The 20,897-nt window shown below is 41.0% G+C and overlaps 1 protein-coding gene across 2 annotated transcripts in view; it reads left to right on the forward strand.

Moving 5' to 3' along the window:
* Positions 1 to 20,897, forward strand: part of GPRIN3 (GPRIN family member 3) — a 62,948-nt gene that overhangs the window by 9,420 nt on the left and 32,631 nt on the right. The window lies entirely within an intron of this gene.

Here is a 20,897-nt window from a genome sequence, read left to right on the forward strand (position 1 = left end):
GAGTAGTGAGTCTAACTCTCGGGGAGGGATGATAAAAGTTCCTAATGTGAGCTTGATGGATTGGGGATGTATCCATTTCTTCTGCTTTGCAAATGCAATAAAAGCATTCCTCAAACTGGAAGTAGGATTTTATTTAGGAGAAGAGGTATAGAATGTGAAAGAGAGCTGGCGGAAGCTCTGATTTAAGGAAGACGGAGGCTTGCATCACTTAATACATTTGCGTTGAGTACTTGATATATATGCTGGGCCCCGCGCTACGGGCTGGGGATTCAAAAGTGAATAAAACATAGCCTGAACTCTGAAATAATTCTCAGACTCCTGGCCTACATCAACATATTAATAAGTACGGCTCAGCAAAGTTAGAGTAGGCTCTTTTCCTGGGAATTCCTTGGGAATTCCCTGAGCAGCCTCACAAGCAGGCTTCTTTCTCTGTCCCGAACAGACACCCCTGAACCTCTCTCTTCCTTCCTTTAAGCTCAAACAATTCACTTACTTTTCCTTCCTCGTCGCAGCTTCGCCAGCTGCTCACTACACCTGGGCTCCTTTCTTCGCAGCCAGGCCAACATGAAAACGAGAGGAAGCCTTTGCCACGCTCTCCTCCCTTAATGTTGTCAAAAATTAAAACGCAGGCATACGTACTTTCAACTTCATTCTGCTAAAAATCAACTAAGAAACAGAGGGTAGCAAATAGGACCAAGAGGGGGCAGGAGTAAGTTTCTGCTGACAGCTAGTTTCTATGTTACAGGTCATTTCCAGCCCATGAGTACACCAGAACGTCAATACAACTTCATTCCCTCCCTTTTTCTTCTATGCAAGAAAACATCTACAAATGCAAGTGAGATAAATGAGAGTAATATTATTATAGAAATTACTTTATCATTGAGATTAGCGTAGCTGACGGTAGAGAAAACTGCTCTGAATTAGTCTTTTAATAAATCACTTGCTGTCAGTGGCACTTTACCATTGCTCATAAATGGTTTGTAATACGCTAGTGTATTTTAAGACAAGTTAAAGGCCACTGTTTTGCATTAGTGCTTAGACTCTCAAGGATCACTTCCACCCTTGGAAAATGATCTTGAATCAGATCATTATTGGGTAATGTGCTCATTTTGGGGTACTGAAAACACCTAAGTGTTTTCATAGTTGCTCCGTGAAAAACTCCATGTCCTCGTGCTATCCTTTTCTTCTAAGGTGTGCTTATCCCTCTTCCGTGGTCTTCCTCTTCAGCACCTTACGACCTTGGAAGGTCAAGTGGCCTAATTCCTGTCTCTGGAATGCCTGCTGGTTGCTTCCACCTTTATATGTCCATCCCTACTGAGAAGGGACCTTTCCTGTGGCAGGGGAAGTAAGAGAAGAGGGCAGCACCTAGATTTCAGAACTAATGATGATAAGCAGTAAAGAATGAAAAGCCAGCCAAACACATGGGGAAGAGGAAGGAAAGTGGGGTAAAGGGAGAGCAGGAGCCCAAGGGAACCACTCAGGGCATTTTTGCCATCTTGGTTCTAGGGCAGAAGAAAACCCTAGGACATTTCTCTTCATCCATCTACTTTCCCCTATAAGGAAACAGGAGATGGAGAGACGACAGATCTGTTTGTTAATGAGTTACAATTCTTTCAAAACTGCATTCTTCAGGCTTTTTTGTTGGTGACATCCTGCTAAACCCATTTCTCATCTAGACCAATCTATGAAATCTGAACTATTACTTCCCCCATTGTAGAGATGAGGAAACAGATTAAAAACTTCCCCAAGGTTCCTCAGATAGTAACCAGCTAAGCTGTGTCCACATTCAGTCATTCGACTTCAAAGGTCACAGGCTTCATGACTGGGCCACACTGCAGTGTATTAACGTTATTAATTATTGTTACCACTGGGTCAAAAGAAGAGGAATAGTTTGGATTTTTATAGATGGATTTCTTTCATCTCGGATTTTAGGTTGCTGAAAAAATTAAAAACTTCTAAATCAGAAATAAGTCATTCTTTAAGCAAACGCAGTGAGTTCAAGGACAAACATTTTAGGTTGAAACTTTACAAATCATTGTATAGGCGGTTGAGTTGAAAAACAAAAATCTTTTATCAAAATATCCAGGTAACACATACATTCAGCAAACAGCGTTTCTTTGTTTCTCAAGAGAAGAACCAAATACATATCAGGTAGTCACGTGCTCACACATGTGCGCATACAGACCTAGAACAAGAACAAGGGAGCATGTGCCTGTGTTTAGCCCCACCGACGGACTTTGGACTCAGAACTATTTATAGAACTAGTGTTTCTGTGATTGATGTTTTAATCATAGATACTCATTTACTTATGAAAGTTGAGCAATTCCTCATTATAGCTTGCAGCTAAGTGTTCTAGTTGCAAATTAAAGGCTGAAAAAAAAGGCAGTCTGTGTACAGAAGGCTTATTTGAGACAAGTTCCTTCTGAAAACTATTTCTAATAATTAAAGACATTTGGCAGGGGGATGAAGATGTCATCTCTGTCCATTTTGAAGATGAAAATCCACTAATTGTTTTTAAAGCCATGACTTCTGCCTTAATTTATTTTTAATTCCTTAGAAAGCAATTGATTTTTTTTCTAGTTAAGAAAAATAGGCAGAAGTCCCCTACGGGCTTTGGTCTTATTACTGGACTCTTGTCATCAATCTGGAATGTCTTTACCACTTTGTATGGTTGCAAAATCCGAATGCCTTGTTCTGGGCGATGGCGTGGTAAAGCGCACCAGTTTTCAAAATGCAGGAGATTTTGATCAGTGACCTGTAAGATGATCTTAGATAGCATACAGATTTACTTTTTATTTTAATAGTAAAACATATGAATTTAATAGTAAAACAATGAATTTGTTTTAGTATAAATATATTAAGAATACATATAACAGTGTATTTTTAAATGCTGTGTTTTGAAAATATACCATAAACCAAGTATACTATATACTATATGAAAAATAAATTACTAGCACATCATACATGTGGTTTTACCATTTCTTAAGACTAGGCTGATGTTTTCAATTAGTTCAGCAGTTAAAGTCAATTGAATAAAAAAAGGTTAGGCAAAAAATAGTGTAGATAAGAAGCACCATAAGGCAAAAATCATGAAAGTGGCACACAAATGTCACTATCTGGGAAAGAGGTACTTGAGGTCATGTCATTGCCCAAGGCACCTCAGTTTTCTCTAGAAGTGAAAAGCTCGGTCCAGAAATTCCTAAGAACAATTCTAGTTTTAATGTCCAAGTTTTTAGAAATGGTCTTCCATTTTTTTTTCTTCTATCGTCGGCCTGTTTTCTGCATTTGGGGTCTCTTCAGCCTTTTCTGGAACTTGGAGATGCCCTTCTGAGCCCCTGTCTCCATCACCACCAAGAACTTATGCATTCATTTATTCACTTATGTATTCATGGAACAAACAGCCTGTGGAGAGTTTCTGTGGTAGGTGTTGTCGACATGCAAGAAAGCTAGAGGTCTGTCCTCTCTGACTTCTGTGTTAAATGAGTTTACATGTCTGTGATTCCCATTGAAGTTAAAGTCTTTGGAACCCTGGACTTCTGCCATAATCTTTTCTTTGTACTTTCTAAATGACTAAGAGCTCTCCATTGGAAAGTCCCTTCATTGGTAAAACCCATGGTCAAGGTTCATATTAGAAATTTAAAACATGTGCGACGCAACTCCTGAATGCGATTACACGTGAGAATGGACAAAAGTGGCATGTACATTTCATAAATAGAAAGGTCTAACTCTTGGGCTCTTTTGAATACAAAGGGAAAAATTAGTACTATCATGATTTTTGAGTACAGAATAATGCGTCTTTGGTCAGTTAGAAATCTTTACAAGTTTGACTGAAATGAAAAATTTTAGCATTTATGTTTTCTTGAAATCAGTTACATTGAGGGAAGAGTTGCATTTCAATGACGTTTATTGTTTTTCTATATCATTTACCCCTTAACAAGTGGCTAAGGTATGAGTGCTGTTATGACTATTTTTTCCTGGGAATTTGTCCTTGAGAAACATTGCGGAAATGTTGCAAAGCACCTGGATGTGGTGAGTGTAAATTGTCTCCGCTGTCTATGTAATGTCAATAGAGCCGTTTTATGCTTGCCAGCAATTCATAAGATTTTTCTATACTGGTGAAAAGGATATAGCTGTGGTTTCCTGCCGAAGTTTCTATATAATAGTGAGAAAAGCATCAGAGGATGCAGTTGCTTGTGGTTGTTTGCTCATGCACTGCTGCTCCTTTCTTTTCTGTAAAAAACAGGAAGCTGAAATTTGCTCTTAGATCAGTCGATGTTTAATAAGGTCTTATCTATGGGCTAATGCGTAAGGATGTGAAGATGAAAAGATGCTTCTCTGCCTTTAAAGGCCATAAAATCTTACTATTAAGAAATATTAAAATAAAAAAGTTAAAGCACTCATGACCGTATTGAGACTCAATGCACATACGTTGCAATGAAAATTGAGAACTTGGAACTGTTTTTCAAATTTTTAATGTTCCTGTTTTATCATGAGTAGATGTAAGTTTCCAAATGTCACATTAAAATGTATTTTGAAGAAACAGCTAGTTAGCCAGGTGGTTTTTTAACTCTGGTAACTGCAAAAAACTTCAGATTCGTATTTTAGTTTTTCTCTATTCTGTGCTCATGGATCAGATTTCCAGTTCCCCAGCCCAGGAGTTTTGAGTGGAAGTGAGCAAAGAGCATATTCCGAGTCTCTTTCTCAAAAACAAGGTAAAATCAGATAACATGCTTAGGCTGAATAAATCAGTACTATTGCATTTGATACTGTCATAATTTTTCTTAAAAAGAAAGCCATGCACAAAAAGAATATCTGTAACCAAGTATCTATTCTGAAAATAGGGGCAATATAATGGAAGCCATATCAGTTAGGAAAGCAGAACCACTATGGTGGGTATGGAATAATGGATTTATTAGAAGTTTTACACTTTACACAATCATGGGAGCTTACAAAAACAAGTTTGTGGGAAGCATCTGGTATTGGGCCTGAGGTCATCATAGGTTCGCAGAGCTGGCAGTGGTAAAGAAAGCCTGGGTATGAGGCAGAGCCCAGCAAGGACAAACAAGAACCTGCAAAACTGGAACACATAGGACAAAACGGAATCCGTGTTGGACTCCCATTTCCTCCAAACTCAGTGACCTGGGAGAAGCGGAGAAGGAGCTGGCCCTCGTTCGCTAAAGAGCTGTTGGTGGCCCTGAGGGGCAGAGGCTGAGGGAGAGGTTGTTGTGAGGGGCTAGGACCTGCAGCATGGCTACTGCCGGGCGTCACCACGGTGAGTTGCAAGATCAATGCACAGCCACCGTTTCCCTACACCACCCTTCCAAGCATAGTCGTGTTGCTGCCCTACTTCTGCCTCCAGATCCCACGTAGTTTTCCCTTACAGCCAACTACACTGAAGAACTGTTTAGGGAAGAGAATTCTGGGAATGGATTTCCATCTGAGCTAAGTGGACACTTAGTACAAAACCACCCCAGAAACTAGCCAATAGAAACAGAAATGTCTAAGGTTAGAAAGTCCCTTGTTTCTGAGTTTTGCAAGAGTCCTTTCTTCCACGGGACTCAGAGTCCGGTCTGCTTGTAGATGATACTTAAGACATTTTCTTCTATAGACTTATACAAAATTTCTTCTACCTGCAACTGTAAGTTCTTGGTTTACTTCCATTCAAAAACTAAAATTTCAGAAAGAGTTATCTATAAAAAAAAAAAAAAGGTTCTAAGATTCATGTCATTTAAGGCATTGAGCTCATCTCCTCAAATTAAATATCATCTTGCATTGGAAAAGTTGGTGAAATGGACTCTGCCCATGGCTGGGTGATGCAAGGATGCACATGCTTTCTGCCACAGTAGATTCCAAACTCCATTTTTAGATTTCTGTAGGTACTACAGGAGGTTAATGTAATATAATGTTACAGAAAAATGAACTGCCTTCCCAGTGTTTCTTTTATTTATTTGGTTTGTTCTGAAACTCTTAGGCGTGAGGATGTATGCAGTGGGGCCATATGACGTGGTGAGCTTACCAGTGGTGGAACTATTCAGGATTCCTGTAATGACTGAGAGGCTGGCCTGTGGCACTTCCAAGACACATCCATTTTTGAGATTCTTTGAGTCTTTGTCAGGGATTCTCAACCTTCTTTTCCCCCACAACTCACTAGATGAATGATGTCTACAGATAGGCTCCCCTGTAATTCCAGCTTTTTCTGTCTCACCTAAAAAGTACACTGAAGTGCAAGCAAATGGCAAAAAAACAAAAATAAAGAATCAACCCAATTTTAAAAAAAAAATGGGTAGAGGATCTGAATAGACATTTTTTCAAAGAAGACATACAGATGACTAATAGGTGCTCAACATCACTAATCATCAGGGAAATACAAATTCAAAACCACAATGAGATCACTTCACATCTGTTAGAATGGCTGTTTTTTAAAAAGACAAGAAATAACAAACATTGGAGAGGATGTAGAGAAAAGGACACCCTTGTGCAGCTTTGGTTGGAATGTAATTGGGTGCAGGCACTGTGGGGTTCCTCAAAAAATTAAGTTAAAAATGAAAGTCCCATATGATCCAGCAGTTCTACTTCCGGGTATTTATCTGAGGGAAATGAAACACTAACTTGAAAAGATATGCGCTACGATAGTCACTACAGCATTATTTGCAGTAGTCAAGCAACTTAAGTGTCATTGATGAATGAACAGGTAAAGAAAATGTGATTATACACACACACACACACACACAAACACGCACGCACGCACAGGAATATTATTCAGCCATTAAAAAGAAATCTTGTCATTTGCAAGAACATGGATGGACCTCAAGGGCATTATGTTAAGTGAAATAAGTCTGAAAAAGACAAAGTGAGATCATATGATTTCACTTATAAGTGGAATCTAATAAAACAAAAGAACACAAACAAAAATGAGCTCATAGATACAAAGAACAGACTGTGGTTGCCCGAGGTGGGGGTGGGAGTGAAATGGGTGAAAGAGGTCAAAAGGCACAAACTTCCAGTTATAAAATAAATTGGTCCTAGGGATATACTGTACAGTGTGGGGAGTCTAGTGAATAATATTGTGTTGCATGTTTGAAAATTGCCGAGAGAGTAGACCTTAAAATTTCTCATTGCAAGAAAAAGATTTTTAGCAGTATGGTGATGCCTGTTAACTAGACACTGTTGTGATCATTCTGCAATACATACAAATACCAAATCCTTATGTTGTACTTCTGAAATGATTATAACGATATATGTCAGTTATAGCTCATTTAAAAAAAAATGCCAGTAAGTGGGACACCTGGGTGACTCAGTGGGTTAAAGCCTCTGCCTTTGGCTTGGGTCATGATCCCAGGGTCTTGGGATCAAGCCCCACATCCGGGCCTCTGCTCCGCGGGGAGCCTGCTTCCTCCTCTCTCTCTGCCTACTTGTGATCTCTGTCTGTCAAATAAATAAATAAAATCTTTTAAAAAAGAATGCCAGTAAGTGATATAATTTATAAAATAAATAGTTCATAATCTCTTACTTGAGAACTAGTAAGAAAAATCTTGTTTTTCATGTTGCCACAAATCCATTACTATAATATTTCACCACCATTCTTACCATATTTTCCAATTTGCCCCTTGATAAAGCAAGAAAACAGACATCTACAATTTAGACAAGTATTCACAAAAACAAATGAAAATGGAAATATCCAATATCCATGAAAAGGGAGGAAGGTGCATAGTTTTGTTAAAATTTCTATGGCATAAGACAAGTGATAAACGTGGGAAAATGAGATTAGGTTTGGCCACACCAGTTGTGTCAGTTTGTGTTGATCTAATCTGATCACAGAGAAGCATTTATTTCGGTAGCGTGTGTTGTTTACTACTGCAAGTCTCAGCACTTGGGGTGGTGTGGCCACACATCCTACCTACAAAGGTGGCTAAGACTTGTTCTTTACCCACGAAGGACTCCGTCCTCTCATGGGAAGGATAACACAAAGTTCAAGGGGAGGGGGAGGAGGAAGTATTGTGTGGCCTTAATGTGGAAGCGGAAATATTGCAGTTCTAAAGAGATGAAATGGTAAAACCATAGGAGTGGAGGGACAGATGATTGGTTAAGAGCAGAGGAGGGTTGACACCAAAGGAATAATAGGGTGTTTCTCTAGCAGGTGATGGGACTGTCAGTCTCTCGGTGGCGGTGGCGGTCCTACAACCATGCATTTGTAAAACTCCTAGAACTGTACACCAAAAGGAGTACATATAACTGTAAGTGATTATTTTTAATTCTTACCAAACAAATTCAGCCTAAATCATGGTCCAGAGTTTAGCATCTTCCTGGTTCTGGAGTCAGAAAAACAGACCATATGGGGAAGATGCTAATCCTATTTCCTGCTTATTGACACAGAAAAATGTGCAGACTGAACAGATCTGTGCTCTGATGTCCAGAAATCTTGGGTTAGTTTCGGTCTCAAAACTCTCTTTAAATGGAGGAAGGCAAGTATCATGGGACCCTGGATATCAGCTGACAAATTCTATTGCCTAAAATAATGTTATGTTAACCATCTGGTAGGTGTTTGCGAGAGGAGTGTGAGCTTGCTGTGTCCTCTACTGACTGTGTGTGAATGCATGTGCTGCTCTCCCCAGTCTCGTGTTCACGGACTCTGAGAGCAACTGTTAATTCCAATATCATTTATTGAGGTCTTATTATATGCGGAGTACTGTGCTACGTGCTGCGAAGGCTAAATATCGAGCTACTTGGAGTCTTCAACAAAAATGGAGCTTACAACCTAGGTGAGAGATAAGACTCAATAACTTCCTTCAGTCAGATTATGATAAATCCTGCAATAGGTTTTCTCGCTGTATTATGGCTATTGGGAGGAGAAACCATCCCTTCCTGCCACAGGTTATCAGGAAGGGCTTATTTTGCAAAGAGTGTGGCATTTGTCCTGAACTCTAAGCACCCAGTAGATTCTAAGGTCCCAGAGAAATGGATCCTTTCTGTCTAATTTACTATTCCCCCCTCCCCCATGTCTGGCATAGCCCCTGATACATTGTTCATACATCAATATTTTGGAATTAATGAAAGAAAAAAAAGACAGCATTTTCAAAGGCAGAGAACCCATTCCAAGAAGCCATATCCTGCGCAGAGGAATGCAGGGAAATGCTTCCAGCATGTTTGAGACCCCGAGAGTAGATCAGTTAGGCTGGAGTATAGGGGGTTGCGGGAAGCAGTGTTCCAAAACTGTGTTGAAATCAGACTGGAGGGCTTCTCCGGTATCAGGCTAAGTGGAACATTTTTCAGTAGAAGAAGGCACTGAAGGATTTTGAGCTGGCACGAGGTGATCAGATCTGTGTTTTTCAATGAAGTCATTTGTCAGTGATTATAAGACAGTGACTGTTAGTGATCGTACAAGCTGTGTTGGAGCTCAGGAGAGAGACTGTGCCGGGGGCACGTGGACCAGCTCGAGCAGGACTTGGAGAGGGAGTCGTTGCAATATTCCACCTGGAAAACAGGAGTCAGAAGCCCGGGATCAAGTCCTACTCCATTTCTAAACTGTGGGACAAATCACATAAGTTTCTGTGTATTTTTAAAAGCTATATAATGTGAGAGGTATGTTCTTTGAGTCCCAGTGATTGGAAAGAAAGTTGCAGATATTTCTAGCAGAGATGTGACAGGAATTGGGACTGCATAGACATCAGGGTTGAGGGAGTCGGAGCTGTCATCATGGCTCCACGTGTTTTGCCAGATCTGACTGGGAGAACGTTGGTGCAATTGACAGAAATAGAGATGTCAGGAGGAAAAGTTCATTTTGGCGGAATGATTTCGAATCCTGGGTGGGACGTGGTTTGGGAAACTGGCATGACATACCCATCAGATATCTGGCCTGCAGGTATTAAAATGGAGGAGGACAGGGGTGGAGGTGATGCCTGGGTGGCTTAGTTGTTAAGTGTTTGCCTTCTGCTCAGGTCATGATCCCAGGGGCCTGGGATCAAGCCCCAACTTGGGCTCCCTGCTCCATGGGAGCCTGCTTCTCCCTCTCCCTCTGCCATGCCCCCTGCTTGTGTTCTCCCTCTCTCTCTCTCTCTGTCAAATAAATAAATAAAATCTTTAAAAATAAATAAGCTGGAGAAGGATGGGAACATGGGGAGAGGGTGATGCCAGGAATTACAGCTATTAGATAAGCACCATTAGCTATCCCAGCTGTGAAAGAGGTTTCCAAGGACAAGAAGGAAGAGGAGAGAAGAGGAAAATTCTGCTAACGCCCGGATTTAGGGGTCAGAAAAGGACTAAGTTTGATCTAAGGCTACAACAGGACTGCCCAAGAGTAGAAAGGAAAGTCTCAAAGGTCAGTGTCAGGGAGAGGGGATCAGTGGTAAAAACAGAGCCAGCGTTCAAGAGGGATGAGGAAGAAAATCCAGTTTCCTCATTTTAAAATTGAGAAAATAATACCTTCCTTGCTGGTGTGTTGTGGAGAGTAAATAAGAGACAGTATTTAGTCTAATACCTTATGAACAGTAGGCTTAAAAATTGGAGCTCTTATTTGTACTGTTATTGGAAATTAATTCTCATTTTCAATATCCTTTAGGAATTTTAAAAAATGTAACCCAAACCTTGTGGGTTTGGGGGGGGGGGCTGTTGCCTTTCTAAAAGATAAATCATAGGCTAAATTTGCTGCATAATAATGTCTCCTGACCTTTAAAGGGTAAGATGTAGCTCCATCCTAGTTTTAGAAGAGCTCCATACTGTTCTGACAAGAGCATAGTGTTTCTCGGCAACTCTCATTAGGGTGCCGTGCACGGAAAAACAAAATTCTCCTATCCAGGCCAGTGTTGAATAATATAGCAAGTTACATGGGGTAAGAAGAACTTGCTTGTCTGCTTCCTTCTGCCCTAATGAGGAATCCATCATTTGTGTGGAATTAATGCTGAATTTCAGACCTGAAGGTGGCACTGAAAACCTTGTTGACCCAGAAAATTGAGTTGGTTTGATACACACAATTTATCTTGGGAATAAGTGACCAAGACAGCATACAACCACTACCAAATCTATTTGTGCTGTATTGATTATTTTTTAATTTTTTTTTTTAATCTAAGAGGCTGAGCGTCTATGCTTTGATTCATAGAAGAACCACTTTGCTTTTTAAAGAGGGAAAAAAAAAACCCTCTTTTCCAGGATCACACCTCGTGTCTCACCTCGAATCAGCCACCTTGAAAATGTATGCAGTTAGGGACACGCGGTGAGAAAGCAGAAAAGGCTCAGGGACCACTGCAGTTGCCCTGGGGAAGCATATACAAGGCAAGGAGCAGGATTCCATAAACTCTAAGGACCCAGGAGTCTCTGAAATTCAATGGCATGTCATTCCACATGTTCCAGTCATTAGTCAAAAGTGTGTGAACTCCCAAGGAAATTGACAAAACATCCCACCGCTGCCCGACCCCCCCTCCAGTCACCTGACGTGTTTGCTGGTCCAACACTGAAACCAGAGCAAACTTTCTTCTATATTTTCAGTAATTACTAAAAGTCAAAATTATCAGGAATCAGCCTATCAAATCTTTCTTACTTTAGGCTTTATTATGATTTTCCTAATATTTAAAAACACTTCTAAACACACACATTTATTTTCCCCCTTTCATTACATATTCCAGTTAATGGAATCATTCATTTTTTTCACTTATTTCAAGGTATAGAACTTTGAAATAATTTCTGAAATAAAATTCAATTTCTTAACCTGGTATTAAAGTCTGTTCCTTGGGGCATCTGGGTGGCTCAGTGGATTAAAGCCTCTGCCTTCGGCTTGGGTTGTGATCCCAGGGTTCTGGGATCAAGCCCCGCATCGGGCTCTCTCTCTCTGCCTGCCTCTCTGCCTACTTGTGATCTCTGTCAAATAAATAAATAAGATCATTAAAAAAAAAAATAAAGTCTGTTCCTCATAGACTTGGGCCTAGAGCCATGTTTCCCAATGAGTATCTCAACCTGAACCCCATTTACACCCCTACCCAGCTCTTCTCCTTCATACATTCTTAAGCTCCAGGCAGAGTTGACCATGGTGGACCACAGAAGTCTATGATTTCCTCTCTCTGAATCTTTTGCTTGGGCTACCACTGCCCCCCTGCCCCAAATGCTTGGTTTTTAAAACCTAATCTTTACCCTGGGCTAGGAATCAGTACACTGTCCAGTTTGGCCAGTTTGGATGTAGTAACCACAGTAATGTAACTTCTAATGACTTACAAACCCCAAATTTCAAAGGCTTAGGGAAATAAAAGTATATGTATATATTTTTAAAAGTCTTTTACCATCACATTTTTAAGAACTTAAAAATCCTTTTAAGTTCTTCTGCACTCCCACAGCCCTTTCCTCTCCATGTCTAGGACAAATCATTTTTAGGGAGATATCGTCCCTAAAATGTTCAATTTTGAAGCATATCAGCCAGCTTTTATATATTTTTATATATGTTTGCATAGCCCCCACAAAACTTAGCACAACACCCAGTACATGGGAATCCTCAATAAATGTTTATTGAATTCAGTTTAGTTTTCCACTGGGTTCAGCACTCCCTAAGAATTTGAGGCTGGATTAGGAGATTTTAAAAATAACTTGCTTTGTAGTATCTGTAGGTACTACTTTGCAAATCTTTGTAAAGTTAACAGTTGGATTTTTTAAAGTGTCTTTATTGTATCTAAGGTATTTATTATGCATAATATAATGAGAGAAAGAGCAGTTTTCCTGTCAGTACTTGGTGTGACTTTTCTTCTTTGAGATTTTTTTTTTTTTCAATTCATTCTGAAAGTTAAGAAGCTTCTGGAACCAGTGACACAAGAGAAAGACAGGAAATTAATGTATAAGAAGAGAGATGTACGTAGGAAATGGAAACAAATTGAAATTGGAGTCACATTCTAAAAACACAAAGAAAAAAGACAAAAGAACTGTAATATTTCTAAAGTAAGCTTTCTGAATGTGAGGTGGGTTCTCAGACAAAAACAAAGTATATCTGATGTGATAAAAACAGTATAGGAAAGCATCACTGAAGGTGAATTTGGCTGAAAGGGAAATATCAAAGCCATTCTGAAGCTGACAGAGAATAAGAAATCAAAAAGCAGTACGTGATTTGGGGATTATTATACAGGGGTTATAATAAGCATGACCCGGGGCGCCTGGGTGGGTCAGTCAGTTGAGCATTTGACTCTTGCTTTTGGCTCAGGTCCTGATCTCAGGGTCATGGGATCGAGCCCCAAGTCAGGCCCCAGGCTCATCAAGGAATCTGCCTCAGGATTCTCTCTCTCTCTCTCCCTCTGCCCTTCCCTCTGCTCATGCATGCATGCTCTCTTTCTTTCTCTCTCTATAATAAATAAATCTTTAATAACAACAACAATAATAATAATGCACGTCACCCACCTGATCCTATCATCTGTACGACTTTAACAAGAAGGTTAGCAAAAACCAGAGTTTCATTGAAGCAAGTTGGGCTTCGGAATGAACATTTTTATATTTTGCAAATTAGTGTTCCACCTAACTTTTACTTCCTCTTACTGCTCTTGTGAACACATTCAGCATCGTGTTCTCTTGATTTTTATGTGTGTGTGCCTAAGGAGAACATATTCCTTCAGTCTGAGAAAAAAAATGAGTGTGGTTGAGCCACCTCTAGAAAAAGGAAAATGTCTAAAAGTTAAGGGGAAAAAATACGTTCTGCACAAGAAAAAGGGAGAGAGGGAGAATATGAGCAACCGATGAAGTCAAGCTAGAAAATTATTAATTTAAGTGAAAACCTAGTGTATTACATCTTTTTCCACTGAAGATGAATCAAGCTGTTGGGACAGTGGAGTTGCAGATTTAGGCAGAGAGTGAACATTCTAACAAGCAGCTCGTCTGTGATGATTCCCTCCCGAACACCCAGTCCTCCGTTGTTCTTCTTGGATACGCTGATGTACTTTATCTGCCTCTTTTCCGTGTCAATTTCAGTTTGCACACAGGAGAATCTTGAGTAATTTGTTTTAGGAATATCTATGGAGAAAGGAGTCAGTAAGATCTGAGAAAAATAAAAAATAGTGAATTGTACGACAGAGTAGAGAATAAAGAGTTTTGCAAATGCAGGCTAAGGTTTCCAAAACATTATTTTCAAAATTATAATTGCAAGTTATGGACCATGGTGATGGGGTGGGTGGGGTGAGAAGGCAGGGATATGGCAGGGACAGGTGACTTGCAAGGTAGACTTGGTAGTAAGTTCGTATTAATAAGAAACCCCAAGTAATTCTGCTACCTCTCTCACCAGTACTGCTGCTGCCTGCTAGCTAACACTAGCACCACGTTTTCTTCTGAGAGCCTGAGAACATACAAGAACCCTATGAAGTAGGTGCTGTTTTCGTGTCTGTGTTGCAAGTGTTAGAATCCTTAGGCACTGAGGAGTTAAGACATTTCCCCAAGATCACACAGCTGGCAAGTGGCAAGCTAGGTGTGACTCCAAACCATCTGATCCTACTCTTAACCGCCATGTCTGTGTAGCCTCTCGCACAGAGAAATGTTTCCAGAAGGTCCAAGACAGAGGAATTCTGAACTGCTGATCATTCTCTAATGTATTGTTTTTTATCTTCTCCCTCTGCTCATGCTGCTTCCTTTGCCTTGGGAGGCCTCCTTTCATCAACCCTCTCCTTCACTTGGATGACTCTACATCCTTCAGATTTCAGCTCAAGGGATCGTTTTGCTCAGCAAAGCTTTCCAGAACTCCCCTCAAGATAGCTGGTTCCCTTACGTCACAGACTTACGTGGCGTACTCTGAATACATCTGTTGCAGCACTGACCATATCATCATCTGTTACCTTCCTGCCTCATCTTGAAGCCTTGGATGTTCCCTCTGTCTCCTCTTTCACATCTAGTCAATCACAGTGCACAGGTGATTTGACCTCTTTCATATTTCTGGATCCATCCCTTCCTCTCTTTTCCTGTGATCACTGCCCTAGTTCTTACAGTTCCTCCTGCAGTAGCCTTCCCACAGGTCCCCCTTCCTCTGGTCCTTACCAGCTGCCCATCCAGCCCTCAGTGACTGCCTGTGACCTGGGGTAAAGACATATCCTCCTAGCACAGTCTCCCTTGGCCGCTGCCCTTTGCCCCATCTCTTGACAGATGGCGGCTTTATGCCATCAGCCTCGCATCTGGAGCTCTAGCAACGCTCACTTATTGTTGCAACCCCACCCCACCCACAGCCCCTCCTCCCAACAGGCTGTCTGTCCCTTCTGTACATCTGCTCATGTGTTGTTGTTCATGTGCGCCTGAAGTGCCTTGTCCTTCCCACTGGCAAGCTCCTGCTGGGCTCGCAAGATGGTTTTGCTGTCGTTTACACTCAGAGGCCCTGGGTGGCTCCTTCTTCGGACGCGCTAACACTGTGCTCTCAAAACACCTTGTCCCTTCCTCTTTCAAGGGGCCCTCTAGCTGGTTTCCAATCAATCCTTTAGGTTTCTGCCTCAGCCTCTAGATGAGAGCTTCCTGAGGGGGAAGACTGGTATATTCACCACTATATCTTCGATGCCTGGGACATAGCAACTACTCCATAATGTTTGATGAGTAAATTAATGGGTTGGTATACATGTTCAAGTGTCACCTATATAAAATACACCTAAATAACATTATTTCCACCTTTCAGGCCTGATGCCTTACTATTGCTCCTTCCTCCCCACTCTTCATTAAACTTGCAGCAATTCCCAAAGCTCATCTTGTGTGTCCCTTGATCTGTGGGATTATTTACACTGTTTCTGATGCTTTTTCCTTCTCAGTATCGTTGCAAGTCTCCGCAGGTTGCCCAGGAAGCCTTTCCTGACTGCACAAGATGGACGGAGTCATTCCCTTCCTTTGTTACTGTTGAAATTTCTGGCACTGAAATTGCCTTTGACCCCGGCAGATGCCAGCCCCTGAAGGCAGGGATTGTGTCTTGCTCAGCTCTGTGGCCGTCTGGTACCGACCACAGGCCCAGCACTCATCTGTGTTAAACTAGCTGACATGGCCAAAATATGTAGCCTGTTTCATGGTAGTTCAGGCCCTTTGTTTAGCTGCATAACAGTTGAGTGAATAAGAAAAGTAACGATTGTGAAGGTCCTCCTTTAATCTCTTTTCCTAGCCTTCAATTAAGCAAGATCTTCTACAGTAAAAATGCTAAAGCCCTTGACAACCTTTGTTAATTTTAATCACAGGTGGTCTTCTGAGGCCAGAATAGATGTGGCTGACGTTCTTACCACTTTTAGAAAAAAAAATGGCCTGCATTACTGTCTGAGGGAACTATAATTGTATGTATGGCAAATAATTAGATTAATGAATTCTTGAAAGTAAATGAGATCAGCTTTTATATCTTTATTAGGCAAACTTCCACATATTTGTGAGGTCTGTCACATAAATGCTGAGACTGACTTATAATTCCCATAATAACAAAGTGGTGAGAGCCCACAAAGCCACTTCAGGCCATGAAGAGGTCATTTTTAGTGAATAAAATGCTGACACTTCTGACAAGTAAGACTCAGGCTGACATCCTACATACTGTGGATGGATCCTTCACTAATGAGCTCCTGTAAACCTGTGGGTTTACCCAATAAGGAATTTACACCACTGAAGCAAGCGGGAGACCACAACTGCGGGATGGTCAGACATGATGTCAAGCTTCCAGACTTCCATTTATTTTATTGTTTATGAAGGATAGTTGTGTTACTTAGATATTCATATGACATTTATTCTTATTATAAGCTGCTGGTCAACTTCTAGTAAAAAATGCAGAGCAAATAATTCATAATTTGAGATAACAAGAACACAATTCTCATCGGTACTAGTGAATAAAATTACCTTCAGTAATACAAACAGCTCTTCTTTCATGTTAAAGTAATTTCATTATCAGTTCATTGCACCTTGTTGGCCTTATGTGAAATCTTATTTTTCTCATTTACTTATATCCTCTCTATTTGGTGATTTGTAATGTTCCATTTGAAGGAAATGAAATCACACTTATTTCGAGGCATGTTAACATTCACTAAATGTTAACTGCACACCTTTTTTTCTTTCCAGTACCCTGCAGGATTCTGGGGCTGCCAGGTAGGCAACCTCTCCATGCTCCTGGAGCTTATCACCTAACCAAGAAAACACAAGGAACAAAAACCTAACAATGACAGCATAGCAGTGCGTTATAGCAGAGAGAGATATGCACAGGTGCAATGAGAAAACAAAAGAAAGACATCCAAGGCTTGAGAGGGAGAAAGCACAAGGAAAGCTTGCCAGAGAGATGCTAAGCTGAATTGAGGTTAGCAATGGAGAAAGGGTAGGGAGGGTGTATTAGTCTCCTAGAGTCACCGTAATAAAATAACCACAAACTATGTGGCTTAAAACAATAGGAATTTATCCTCACACTGGTCTGTAAGCTAGAAGTCTGAGATTAAGATGTCAGCAGGCTTGATTTTTCCCAGTGACTCTGAGGGAGAAACTGTTCCACGTCTCTCTCCTTGGCTTCTGACTGTTTTCAGTGATCCTCAGTGTTCCTTGATTTGTAGACACACTTCTGCAACCTCTGCTTGTGTCTTCATGGGACCTCCCCAGCTGTGTGTCTCTGTGTCCAAATTTCCTTCTTAGGACACCAGTCACCCACCTTAACCCAGGATGACCTCCTCTTCACTGGTTTATATCTACAAAGACGCTGTTTATAGGTCAGGTCACATTCACAGGTTGCAGGTGGACCTAAATTTTAGGAGACAGTGTTCAACCCAGTGAATAGAGGGCATTCAAGATACAGGAAGCAGTAGGGATGAAGATGGAGAAGCTCTGACATGTTTGGGCAACCATAGACCCTTCTTAATGGTTGGATTGAAATGCTCAGGATCCGACCAAGTTATGAATCTTCAGAGGTAACAGGAGTCTCATCACAAAGAACCTGTGTGCTAAGCACAGGAAATTGAACTTCCTTATGGGACTTGTGGATATCATTGAAGGATTTTAATTCTGGAAGCTACATGATCATATTTGCATTTTAGAAAAATCTCTTCTGGCAGCAGTGTGGAAAACTGAAGAAGGTACAGATTGGAGGCAGAGAGATGATATAGGAAGTCCTTAAAACAATTCTGGCAAGAAATGCTAAGTGTCTACATTATACCAGCAGTAGGGAAACTAGATAAGAGGTGGTAGATAGAGGAGATACTTAAAAAGAAGGATCTGTAAGGATCGTGGTTAGTGAGATGTGAGAAAGGAGAAGAGAGAGGCAAGCAAGAGTCGTTTTGAAGTTTCTGGCTCAAGTGAAAAGATGGAGGTGACGTTGGCTGAGATAATTAAAAGAAGGAATATGCTTAGAGGTAAGAGTGGATGAGTTTTTGGACATACCTAATTTGAGGTCTCAGTAACCCTTCTAAATGGAGAACTGCTCTTCTGGAAATGTTGTGAGGTCTCCAGTTCTGGCTGGAGGTGAATTTGAGATTGATGAATATACAAGTAATTGCGTCCCCCAGGTTGAATGCGTGAAATGAGAAGAGCAGAAGGTCTAGGAAATGCCAATATTTAGGAAATGAGCTGAGGAAAAAAGAACCAAAGAGTGGCATTAAGAAGGACTTCTGTAGAGAAAAGAGGAAAACCAAGTGAGCGTTTCATAGATAAGAGAGCTTCCAGAAGGACAGAGTGCTCCGAATGTCAAATGCTGTGTGCAGAGAAGTCAAGATAAGGAGAGAAGGTGTTTATTTGTTTTGGCAAAATCCAGTCTTTGGTGACTTTAGCAAGGGCAGTGTTGATAGAATGCAGGAACCACCAAGGAAGAATCAAGATGATAGAGTGGGGAGTAACTGAGCAGGAAGGGGCCATAGGGACTGTCGACTGTCTTTTAAGCAAGTTGGACTGTGAAGGAGGCAGAGCCATATAGGAATTATGTAGGATTCAATAGCTGCATGGGGTTAGGGATGAGTGTTTCAGTGATGATAGATATTCAGCCATTTCGTGATCCAGCTCAAGGGGGAGAACATGAACTCTAAGTAGGCATGGGTGGTAGCAGGAAGGGAGTACAGGTCTCTCTTCTAAATAAGGTTGTCCACTGAGGACATGTTCTGAAAGGAATTGAGGGATGTCACACAAATGCCACCATGAACTTTTTGTTAAAATGAATAAAAATCTCCTTTCCTTCAAGCTCCACGTAATGGTCTTTTTTTTTTTTTTTTTTTTTGCTGCCCACTTCTCCCAAATCCCCATGCTTTTATAACAACACCCCCATTTCCTCTTGGGGAATTGATTTTTTTCCCCTTCTCCTGCAGCCTTAATAGAAAGAACTATCAGTTAAGATGCCCTGCCCTCTCCTATATAAGGACTAATTGGGTCCCTCTCCCGGGACTTTTGAATCTGGAGCATTTAACTGACCCAGGTGTTTGGGGGGGATAATTAGAATTCACTTATCCCTGATGATAGGGATATACCCTGGTTTCTACTGTCTTCTGAACCTACCTTTGTAGCCTTCCCTTTCATTCTTTGACTTCCCCATAATCTTGGGTAGGCTGTAGTGTCTAAGACTCTGGAGCCACACAGCTTGGGTTTGGGTTTCTAGGAATTAATGAGCCCAGTGCGTAGAACAGTGGCTAATCAGAGTAAATGCGATAGGTGTTTATTATCATTATTCCAACAAAGTTCTCTTCTCTGTAAGTTAGCCAGGATCATTTATTGCTATGTGCTACCAAGGAATCCTAATGGATACCTCCTTTATTTCAAACGAGTAACATTTTGTTATACCAAACTTGAAAATGTGTATATAATTAATAATCCCATAGGGATTGGCCATTTACAGTGGTTTGAAGAGAGAAGGAAAATAGAATATATTATAGCTATGGTGAATGGACGAATGTTCTCATTTAAAAATCAAATAAAGGAGATTAGCAAGAGACATTAAAGGCTCTTGTGATTGTTTGGCAATGGCTGTTGTTAGACGTGAGGTGGCAATGATGGTTTCCTTCTAAGTTCCCTGAAGACCGTGGAAAATGCAGTATGCAGGTTTAGAGGCTCACGTCACTTATGTCTCCTAGAAGTTAATTTTTCTCATAGAGCCTCAATTTTCTCATTCTGAAAATACTCACTGCTGTCTGACACTGAGTTTCAGGGTGGTTTGTGACATAGTAATATTGCAGCAATATGTAACTGATAAGGTGGGTAAGGTGGGTTATAAAGCTGTGGGATTAGGTATGATCCCCAGGGAGGAAAGAGGGTAGTGGAAAAGGCCAAGGAATAAATCTGGCATTCAGAGTTGAGGACAAAAAGTTACTCAAGATGGGTAAGACAGGAAAAACAACAACAACAACTAAATAGACTATGGGTCATGGAGGCCATGAAAAGCATGTATTTCAAAGAAGAAAGAGGCATATGTTGAAGGTGGCTAAGAAGTCAACTAAGATAAAAGTCAGAGTCTTTTGGATCCATCCACCTCAAGGTTACCAATGATCACAGTCTTTACAGTGGGTGGAATCCAGTGATGAAGGTTGGATTTTATGAGTCAAATAGTAAGCAACTGGTGACAAGATGATATATCCTGGGGCCTCAGACACCCAAGGGCAGATGATGGAAAACAGGAATTTGGAATGACCAAGATGTCCATGTTGGGTGGCCTCGGGAGTCAGTGGGCCCAGCAGACCTGACAATCTCCTGCAGACACATAATCTGAAAGTCAGTATTGTTGACTGGCTCTACAAAGTTCCATGATAAAAGGGCAAAGTTAAGCTGTAGATCTGATTAGGGGAGTGATAATAGGTAGGCACCCACATGCAGTGACATCTGGGTCAGCACAAGCAAAGCACAAGTGGTTCTGAATCAGGAAAGAGTTCTGTACTGCTTGCTCTGGAGGTCCTGGACCCTCCCCTGGCCTGTCCAGTTTGTAGACTGCAGACTGACCCATGGTGATGAGTGTTCTGACCCTGCAGGTCTCACCTGCCTCCCCCTAGGATCATCCTGCC

This window comes from Lontra canadensis, unplaced genomic scaffold (assembly GCF_010015895.1).
Source record: "Lontra canadensis isolate GAN:19392208 unplaced genomic scaffold, GSC_riverotter_1.0 scaffold1, whole genome shotgun sequence".
NCBI classification, from domain to species: domain Eukaryota; kingdom Metazoa; phylum Chordata; class Mammalia; order Carnivora; family Mustelidae; genus Lontra; species Lontra canadensis.